This window comes from Lacerta agilis, chromosome 1, assembly GCF_009819535.1.
Source record: "Lacerta agilis isolate rLacAgi1 chromosome 1, rLacAgi1.pri, whole genome shotgun sequence".
Taxonomy (NCBI): Eukaryota; Metazoa; Chordata; class Lepidosauria; order Squamata; family Lacertidae; genus Lacerta; species Lacerta agilis.
Window position 1 is genome coordinate 106,782,448 of NC_046312.1, and position 10,796 is coordinate 106,793,243.

General features: G+C 38.0%; 1 protein-coding gene across 5 annotated transcripts in view; it reads left to right on the forward strand.

The window, feature by feature from the left end:
- Positions 1 to 10,796, forward strand: part of CSRNP3 (cysteine and serine rich nuclear protein 3) — an 85,666-nt gene that overhangs the window by 36,441 nt on the left and 38,429 nt on the right. Inside the window, exon 1 of one of the 5 annotated variants that reach the window (XM_033166343.1) lies at positions 2,008 to 2,254. The exons of 3 other annotated variants lie outside the window; for them this stretch is intronic. The gene's annotated coding sequence lies outside the window, so the exon portion shown is untranslated. Of the gene's footprint in view, positions 1 to 2,007; positions 2,255 to 4,105; positions 4,238 to 10,796 lie in introns of those variants that run through there. One more of the 5 variants, XM_033166334.1, reaches the window with a different exon arrangement.

Consider the following 10,796-nt stretch of genomic DNA (forward strand, 5'->3'; position numbering starts at 1 on the left):
ATCCATCTATCAGTCTGTCAATCAATCAATCAATCAATCATACCATTTATTTCTTCCTGCAGTGTATAGTAATGGCACATTAACTTCTTTTTCTCATTTATTTCATCTTCCACCATTTGCTAAGATTTGGTTTTTTTTCTGTTTCAGACTGCTACAGCAAAATGGCTACCATTTTTTATTTATTTTTATCCTTAGTATACTATGGCATCAAAAATGGAAAAAAGCCTTTCTGTTAAGTAAAAAAACAACAACCCACCTCTTAATGAATAAGGTGCCTAATTGATCTTCATTTTTCCTTATTACCATATAAGGCTATCATCTTTGCCCCTACAGATTCTCACCATGAACCATCTGTTCAATCTGTGCATTATGATGTGTTTTCACCAAAATGGTGGAACTTAAAGTGATTATTACCTGTGTTGTTATGGATATAAAAGAAATGCTAATTAGAACTGAAACCTAGAGACAATTCAGTGACAGATTAATCTGCTTGTCTCATCTGAAAAACTGTGGAACACCTTAGATAATATTTCCTTAATCAGATTACAGTTAGATGTTTCATACTGTATAATTATTGGAAAGCCCATTATTAAACATTTTCATCCATATATATATATATATATATATATATATATATATATATATATATATGGTCCACAGCATACTTATTCCAGTTTTTCAAATAAACTTAGAAGGAGAGGTGCTATAGACTTTAGAAAGGGACTTCTATGATGTGGTCTTTGTTAGAAGCCAATCCTGAATCCATCAAGGTTAGTAACATTGTTTTTACTGACTCCACTTGCAATGATTGGTCATACCCTTAATGAGCAACAAGCTGTCAATTACTTATGCTAACGAGTGAACCATTGAAAAGGATAACAAGTAGGTATTTTTTCCATTTGAAGAATGTTAATGAGTAAATGACATTGCCATTTGTCATTTATCTACGTTCAAAGCTGAAATGTAATTTTAGCAATGACTATTTTATCATAAATGGATAAAATGAATAAATACAATTTTGCAGTAGCAGTGAAAGAACAATTCATTATTTAGGCGGAACTGGTTTTCACAGCAAAAGACAGATACATAGCTATTCTAATTAAAACAATGTGTGGGGATCTCAAATTTTCCAAAGTAAAATGAACTTTCCTTTCTTCCTGGAGATGACACATTTCCAGAGGTACTCAATTATTTGTGATTCTTTTGAGCAAGTTTTTCCATTTATTGTCCTCCAAAGAAATGCCATTTTATCAAATACCAAGGTAATGAATCAACAGAAGGGAATGGAAGATTTCTGCCATTTAGAAATCTTTAAATCCGAATTTACAGTCTTAAACTCTGAACATCTTTATCTGCATCTGGTGTTAAACTATGTCGGATAGGTCATTTAATTCAAGGGTATTAAATTAGTTGATTGTTTTTTTCTCAGTTTCAGAGTATTAAAATAGTAAAAAAAGAGAGGGGAGGGTGTGGAATTTTGCAACTGTAAGCTTTCAGAGCAAAACAAGGCTTTCTTTAATGTCTTTCTTCCTAATTATGTTTACTTGGAAGTAAGCCCCACTGATTACTTCTGAGTAAGGATCCTTAGTTTTCATACAATGTTAGCAACTTAAAAGTGTAATAGGTTTATTGGCAGGATGCCAGTTAGCAGTATGATTCCTTTTCACAAATACCAATATGAATTTGACATTACATCCTGCATAGAGATTGTTTACTGTGATACTGTCATTAGCCCTCACAAAGCAAGTATTAATCATAATTTCAAATCTCTAATGAATGCATGTTTTGTAAAGAAGGTTGCGAAGGGATTTGTAATGGGCATGGAAAGGGGTTGTGAAGGGATTTCCATAATTTGTGTTGCATTAATGACTTAAAGCAGCTTTATCGTTTGTTGTTCTTTCTTCATAGTAGACCTTAAGCTGATAAAAATATCCATAGACAGTGAAATCAGTAGTATGCCCGGTTTTATCAGACAAAACTCCCATGTGATCACATAGGCAGCGTCAGAGAGACTCTGAAGCTGCTAAGCAAGCAGTAGGTAATGAGTCTTTGTGCAGAGTGTAGCTCTTGTCGCTGAACAATAAAGCATATGGTACAGGCAATAAAAGACAGGGCTGGGGAAATTTTAAGAAGATTCCGCTGGAACTAGGAAGGCAGATAAGGCATCACACACTTACAAAATGACAGCCTATTTTGGTGCATAAATATCAGGAAAAGTGTATGGACTGGAAAAAAAACCCACCCATTTGAACAGGTCAGTTTTTTGTTTGTCTGCTTCAGATTATTCTGGGATTTCAATGTTTTTGAATGCCATTCAGTAGTTTCGCTTGTACCATTTTGGGTTGCTAATATATTTGGTTCATTTTTTGAATTCAGTAAGGTGTGGCTTGTTTGATGCCCAGGAGTTGAATGCCTTGTTAAATAAACCATGTAAAGTAAACTGTAGCTAATGTGGGGTTGTTGGTTTTTTATATTAAAACTCTGCAGCTGGAAACATTACAGATCCAGGAGTAATGGAACATTCACTCATTACAGTCAACCCCTAGCACTGATCAGTAGCCAATTCTGAAATGCTGTGTTATTTCAGTATAGCAACGATCTATTATGCTGATGTCTTGTCAACCTCATTATTTTGAGAGGAACCATGTGGTTTCATGATGGCAATTTTCTTTTATGTTTTTAAATGATAAATGGCATACACTGGAATGTTAATTAGGATGCATATAATTTTCCCCCCATTACTAGCTTTTGTGAAATATTTTAGGGGTGATGGTGCAAAGGCAGAGGCACACATATAAGGAACCTGCATCCAACATATCCCACCAGCCTTTAAGAACGACATACATGAATATTCTCTTCTTTGTATTCCCCCCCCACTGTTTTATTGAATTTATTGTAAGGGATGTGTAATCTTTTCTGTTTCATTTTTACAAAGAAAGCTACCACACATTTTAAGTGACCATTTGTAGGTTGCAAAATTAAGTGTTGCTGCTTCTTAATATTTTGATTTTGAGGAAATTAGCTTTTTTATGAAACATAAAAGTTTGATAGTATCGTAGAGCTGCATGCATCAAGCATTTTTTGGAAAACAATGGGATATCTAAATGCTTTCCAATCTTGAAAGAAATGGAACTATTCATCTTTAATATGCATTTCAGCAATACAAAACCAGTAACTTTGAAAAGGGGTGAGGTATCCTGCAGGAAGCAAAATGGGAGAAAGCAGGAAATAATAGAAGCCCGAGCCACTTCTCTAAACCAATAAAGAAAAATGTTCACTTCCTTATGGAACATTTTAGAGAATTAATCTGAGAAACTCTTTCACTTCTTACTCTTTTGGCGCCATATTGAATACAGACTTATGTTTACAAAGCTTAGCAGTGTTATTTTGTATCAGACTGTTAAAACAGTTTCACTGGTGTGAAAACCAGAGCAACACTTATTTCCCTTCTTTATCTTTGCGGTTTTGGTATCATGGGCACAAAGCTGTTGCAACATGAGAAATTATGATGTAAATGTATTGGGAATGAAAATATCAACAGACACATTGACAGGACACCCTTATTTAATAAATGATAATAATAATGAGCAACATCAGGCTAGCTGCATTTAAGACAGCAAAGCTTTAGTGGTGGTGATTTTCACAACCACTTCCCTCCCCAGATTTAAACAGGATATTTGACTATATTGGTCACCTTGGAAACCAGCCGCTGGAGCCTGATTTTAGTGGGTTATCCTGCAGGACGGCAACAACATTCAGTTTCCATATTCTTCAGAATAAAAATGCTCTGCCCTCCATTAGTTGAAGGGAGAGCAGTGGCTTTCTAAAATGCCCCAATCGCAGCAATGCTTAGTGCAAACATAATACCTCCTCCCTTGCCTCCGCTTTCCTCCAGTGATTCAGGTATTCCAGCAGAACTGCAGTTCTACAGTTTCTTACCCAGCCAGCATTCTCCTTTTAGCTGCGGACAGGCCCTTCGCAAGCCTTATGCAAATTAGACAAGCACAGTAGCTTTGACTGCAGAGGGAGCTGGGGTGGGGGGGGGAGAGAGAGAGAGAGAAGAAATGAGTTCAAAGGTCAGAGAGCTGGTGGAAGGCTGTAACAGTTGACTGGGGAAGGGGGGGGGATACACAGACTACTGCAGTGAGCTTTTGCTGGCACGAAACGAGGAGGGAGAGGTTTTGTTTCCTGTGTTGAAAAGACCCTGCAGCTTATCTGAAACTATATCCCAATTCAGGTATTATCTAAAGCTTGTATCCTTGTGTGTTCTTCATTCCAGAAAGTGCTTTGGGCTCACTTGCGATTACCAAAGTCATCCTGTATCTAGACTAACCTTTCGTTGGCTGTGCATATATGTCTTTGTATGCATTGCTTGGTTTTGAACGTTGCCGTTCTGTCCCATTGAAAGATGAATGAAGATTTTAGTGTCCCATTTGATTATTATTATTTTATTATTATTATTATTTTAAAAAATAATGTTTAGGTCTGTCAAAATGAAAAGGTGGCAAGTTTACAAATGTGTCTGAATGAAATTTTGAGCCCTGAATTCAACGTGATTTCAATCCACATGGGATTTTAAGTATTGATCTATGGGCATGCGTGGCCTTGAGTTCCTACAGGTTGTTTTCCCCAGATGCATGTCATATTGGGCTTCTCATCGGGTGGTCATTTCCACCCCCTAGCAGATTATAGACAGGGCAGGTTGGACAGTGCCAATCACATGTTGGGGGATGTAAGTTAAGAGATGTGAACTTGGGGCTGATCTAGTTGCTAGATGTAGAAGTTGATGGTGTGTAGCATAATGTGTACATCCTCACGGGCTGTTTGACTGTTTCTTATTATGATTTGGTTCTTGAGTGCTCCTTTCTGCAACAAAACTTCTAAAATGCACTGATCCATGTTGTATGCTGGCTATCCAGCTTAAATGCACAGCCAGCTTACTGCACAGATCAGAGCATTTTTGGAAGTGTCATTGTAGCAAGGTTGTGTTTGAACCCAAATCAAAATAATAATAAAAAACCCAATAAATCAAACAGCTTATGTAAGCTGTTTGATTTATTATGCCATTTGGCATAAATGTGGCACTTCCCCAATAGTTCCAATAGCATTTATTTAAGACTGAAGAATTAATTTACTCACTGCATAAAACAGGCATACCAGGGGTAAAATGTGGTTGTAAAATTCCTAGTTAGGTTCCTTTTTTCTTTTTGTCACTGATGAATATTGTATTACTTCAAAATATTTAGTAGCACACAGAACATTTTACGTAAAAACAAAGACAATAAATTCTGAAAACAAATCAGATTGAATGTTCTTGGAAAAGTTAAACACTTTTAAATACTAAAGACTATTAGGGAGATATTTGATCATGTACTTACGTCTTCCATTGAAATTAGTGTAATTTAACATTGGTTGGACTGTGTCTGGATTTTGAACTCCAATTACGATGCAAGCTTAAATGTGTGCATTTTGTCCCTCAGAAGTTGGTTTTTACTGCAAAGATCTGGTTTTATGGCAGAAGTCATGGTTAGTTTGCTTTGTTGCAGAGTAGCCCATACCTTGCACCCTCACAACCAGAGATTTGTATCCAAAACCATCTGATTCATATTTATTTCCATGCATTATGGACCATTCCAGTTATTCTTATTGCAGCTGATCAGTTATTTATTTACCTTATTTATAGTCTGCCCTTCACTATATGGTCCTGGTAGAAATATGTCACATAAAAGACCAACAAACAAACAAACAATGGATGCTACAAAATTTCACAACAACAGAGAACATCAGCAGAATATAAAAAGTAGGGGTTAAATGGAGGCAAAAAAAAATGTCTGATAGGTCCCAAGCAAAAGTCCAGGTAATACGTTTAAAACTACTGATAGGATATTCATCTGCAATCAATAATTTTGAACATGTTACAATTTAGGACTGTTGGATCAAAGTTTGTATATGCAGCATACATTTAAAGCATGTGGCTTCCTCAAATAACCCTGAAAACCATAGTTTACTCCTCACAGAGCTACAGTTCTCAGCACCCTTAACAAACTGCAGTTCCTAAAATTCTTTAAATGCGATTTAAGCTGCCCAGAGTGGCTGGGGAAACCCAGCCAGATGGGCAGGGTATAAATAATAAAATTACTACTACTACTACTACTACTACTACTATTAAATGTATGGTGGTATGTACGCAGCCAAAATGTCAAGAGTAAGGAGCACTGCTGTTTCTGTGTGAGATGTCATGCTCTTAAGTAAGAGGCATGAGTTTTGTTCCTTAGGGTCAAACTGTTCTCGGTTAAGGGACAGAGGAATATCTGTCAAGACGTTACTACAGTTCATGAATTGCTTTCACTGGAGTACAACTGGAGCTTCACTGGAGCCTCTGGAAGATTAACATGATGTGCGTGAATGGGAACTATAGTTTCACATAGTTTAATGACAGGTAGGGGTGAAAGGATCTGTGTAATTTGGTTTTCTCTGTTTCTAATTTTTTCTATCTTAAACTCGGTTCTCCCTCTTTCTGCAGCAATTTGCTGTTGTTATTATTTTTAATCCTCATTAAAACCACTCAGCATCCTGGTGCAAATTTCTTCTAATAGACACATTTTTGTATTTAGTTTTCACTAATTACGCATTTTTGTAACTAATTTCTCCTAATATAATGCATTTCTGTTTGTTAGTTTCACTAATATATTGATTTTAGGCACATTTTCTCCTAATACACGCATTTTTGTAACATGGTTTGGTTGGAGAACTGCATCACAAAATTCAGAGTTGCGACTTTTGATGGATGGCTGTGTTTTGGTTCTCATATTGTTTCAGAAAGTGCCATTTTGATAAATTTGGCTTTAGGTGCGAACTGAATCAGATTTCTCTCCCATCCCTAATGACATGTAATTTGGTCTTATTCAGTGACCGCATTTGTACCCTGAACATTCTACCAACACACCAAAGCAAGGCATCTACAAGGAAGGGTTGAAAATTCAAATGAACACATCATTAAAACCTTAATACCATTTTACACTACATTTTCCAGTTCCAGTCTGCTTTGGTTTCATTGGGATTATTCTAGGCTAAGTCATTATCAAGGATTCTGGGCCTAGAAAAATATTCAAATTCTGAACCAAGGACTTCCAAACTCAGGATAAGTGTGCAGGTACAAAGAATACAAAGTTGCATGATACATTGTAATTCCAATATATGGATTATTTCAGAAATTGGAGGAACTGAAAAGTTTAGGAGCATAATGGAGCTTAGACTAGGATAATGGAGATCAATCAGTGACAGAGCCTAGAATTTTTCAGGTGGAATGGGCAGAGTAGAGAATCCTGATAAATTATGAGCACATGCCTTCTTTCAAAGTATCCTTTTTGGATTTTTATCCCTCAGGTGCCATTACCCCCAATTTTTCCAGCTGTTATATGTGATGTGAGGCTTAGAAACATCCACCCCCCACAACCCTGTCCCTCTAAATTTGAGATCAAAAGAGGGGCTAATTTTGTTGCCATATTCTAGGGTCATTGCTGTATGCAGTCTCGATTGGGATGATGTGCCTGTAGGATTTCCATTTGCAGCAGATCAAAACCTAACCAAAGGGGATGCAATGAACCTGGCTTGCACTGCTTCGCTTGGCAGTACTGACCTCCATTTTAAAAGAAGAAAACTCCATTTTGGGAGCCAGCAAAGCTAGTTGTATTGAGTAGTATATGCATTTCTTTGTCTATCACCCAGGCAACAAGATCTGGCTCTTTCCTCACCCCTTCATCTGGACTGGTTAATGTTTAGTCAATAAGCTATCTGAAATGTTAGGGAACTTTCCAATTCCTGCCTATTTCAAGTGGGGAGGTTATGCACATAAGAGTGTTTGTTTAAAAATCAAGCTTCAAATGGCTTGGTAACATCATCTTAGAAGAATAAGTTCTCATGTTAGGCTTCTCACAAGTTCTGCCTTTTCCATCCTTGTAAAATATGGTTACTCTCTACATCATAAGAAAGGATAGGTGGACGCACTTGTCCAATCCTGAAAGTTTTAGATACAAAAAAGGAGACAAGTTTGTTAGCTCTGGTTTGTTTGGCTCTCTTCCATCTTCTCTGTCTCAACACCTAGCAACAGCTTGAAGTAGGGCTTCTTTTCAGAGGGAACTCACAGGAACTCAGTTCCGGCACCTCTCAGGTGGGCACCATTGCCATTCTAAGAGAATGAGGGAGGCATTCATGGCGAGTTCTGCTAGAAAAACAGCACTGGCTTGAAGGAAGTGGCTCTGAGTTGAAGGTGGCCTTAAATCCAAGTGGTGAGAGCCATCTTGGATAACTTTCAAATGACCTGAACACAGACATTTAGAAACTGGGTGACTAAAGCATGTATATGACTTGCCCCCTTTAGAACATCATGGGGCAAATAAAAGCTAGTTTTTGACTAGATACATTTTCCTGTTATATTTTGAAGTCCAAGTGGACCTGACTTTCTTTTCTTATCTAGTGTGCTAAATTGTTTGTATTTATTTATTTTATGCATGCATGCTAATTTGTTTCTGAATTTAAATCTTTGCGCCTATCTCCATGCTTAAATGTAATGTGTTACTGATAAGCAGATATTTTGGGTTCCCCGGGAAACCGACGTTACCCCAAATGCCTGAAGGCTGAAAATAAAAGTAGGCAGACCCATTTAGGTTTGTAGTAGCTGACGGTTACCATTTTTGGTGAATTAATTAAAAGTAAACTCCTCATGGAAGACCTAATTATGCAAGTTAAGGTTGTTGGCAAATGAATCCTGCTTGATCCCACATTTCTTGCAGGGACACCATCTAATCCCCAGTATCTTCTAATGCTAGGCCAGGGGTCAGCAACCTTTTTCAGCCGTGGGCCGGTTCACCGTCCCTCAGACCATGTGGTGGGCTGGACTGTATTTTGAAAGAAAAAAAATGAACAAATTCCTATGCCCAATAAATAACCCAGAGATGCATTTTAAATAAAAGGACACATTCTACTCATGTAAAAACACGTAGATTCCTTGACCGTCCACGGGCCGGATTGAGAAGGCGATTGGGCCGCATCCGGCCCCTGGGCCTTAGGTTGCCTACCCCTGTGCTAGGCAATGTATTCATCATCCATTTAAAGCACATGACTTGCCCCAAAGAATCCAGGGGACTGTAGTTTGTTAAGAGTGCTGGGAATTGAAGTCCTGTGAGGAGTAAACTGCAATTCCCAGATTCTTTGGGGGGAGGCCAGGTGCTTTATTATTAAATCTTTAATAAGGTCATAGACCAGCAAAAGAGAAAATAAAACAATAGTACATAGTATAAATAATTCTTAAATATCGTCTTTTAACAATACTATTTCAAATCACGTATTAGATTAAAATTAAGCTAAAATTTAATGGGAGATAATTCCATTTATGTATTATTAAATGGCATTTAAATGTGTGGTATGTCTGCAGTCATGGTTTGTAAGGTAGTTTCATTTTCTCTGCTGGGACTGCAGAAGCCACCACAGTGCTACTGCTCCTGAACTTAGGAGAAGCAGCTGTATAGCTATATTGTGAGGCAGGTTTCGGAATGAGGAACAACCTGCAGAGGTAGTCAGGACCAGTGAGGATCCCTTGCACCAAATTCTGAAGAGGCCCTGAATTCATCTGACTTTGGCTTTTGTCGCGCGTGCACACACCCAACCAACCTGTAGATCCCCATGATTCTGAAACTGGCTCCAGGGGTCAAGCTATGGTCCTCTGAAGCAGATGGCAGCATTCTCACTAATGAAATGGTTTGACTTCTTTGAAAGTCCTTGAAACTTCTCTCTGGGACATTCGTTGGCAATGTGCACAGGAGCAGACACAGTTTTTAATTCAGTAAGAACTCCACACACCATTTTAATCCTCCTGTATTGTAAGATTCAGTAATAATTTGAGACTACTTTTTTTTAAAGGAATTGCATTTCTAAAATGTAAAATGCAAATACACAGAATAAAAATAAGGCAAATTGTTTTATATCAGTAAATTATTAAATGTATTGGTTTTGTTACTGTTGTTATTTGTTATTGATCATGGGACTCCTGTCACCTCTGTCCCTTGAGTTGAAACCCTCCCATGGCCACTGCAGCTAGCAGTCCAGGAACCCTCCTATGATGATTATGATGATGATGATGACGACGACGACAACAACAACAACAACAACAACAACAACAACAACAACAACTTATTTACACCCCACCCACCTGGCTAGGTTGCCCCAGCCACTCTGGGCTGCTTCCAACACATATAAAAACATAAGCATTAACAGTAACAGCCTAATCCAATATTAAAAGTCACAATAACTTTAAAACAAGCAACTTATATCAAACAAAGCAATTTGGCAGGAAGAACTTCAGAATCTGAAAATAGCTATACTACTGTACTACTGGTGCCTATGCAAGACTGTGTGAACGAGACATTTTCATCAAACAGGCTTGGTAGCCAAGTGGTGCCCTTGTGTCCACAGAGGGCTTTTGACCCAGCAGATGCTTCTGTGAACAGGATTTAGTTGGGAGAAAATGGGTCGTTGAGTGTTTTGTTTTGTGCTAATTCTGCCTCCTCTTTGCAGCTCCCATGTCACCCTACACCCTATTTTGAAGGGTCCCTCAACTTGCTTGACCCAGTTGGGATGGACAGTGGAGGGGGAAACCCCCTCCCTTCATCCGTTATTAGTGGAGATGTCCACTGGATCTGCAGGGGCACCAGTTTAATTTCACCCATGGAAGGATATGGGTGTGTGGGTTTGATGAATTTTGACTCTCCCAAGAACATTCAGCCAAGGGACTATTGAAA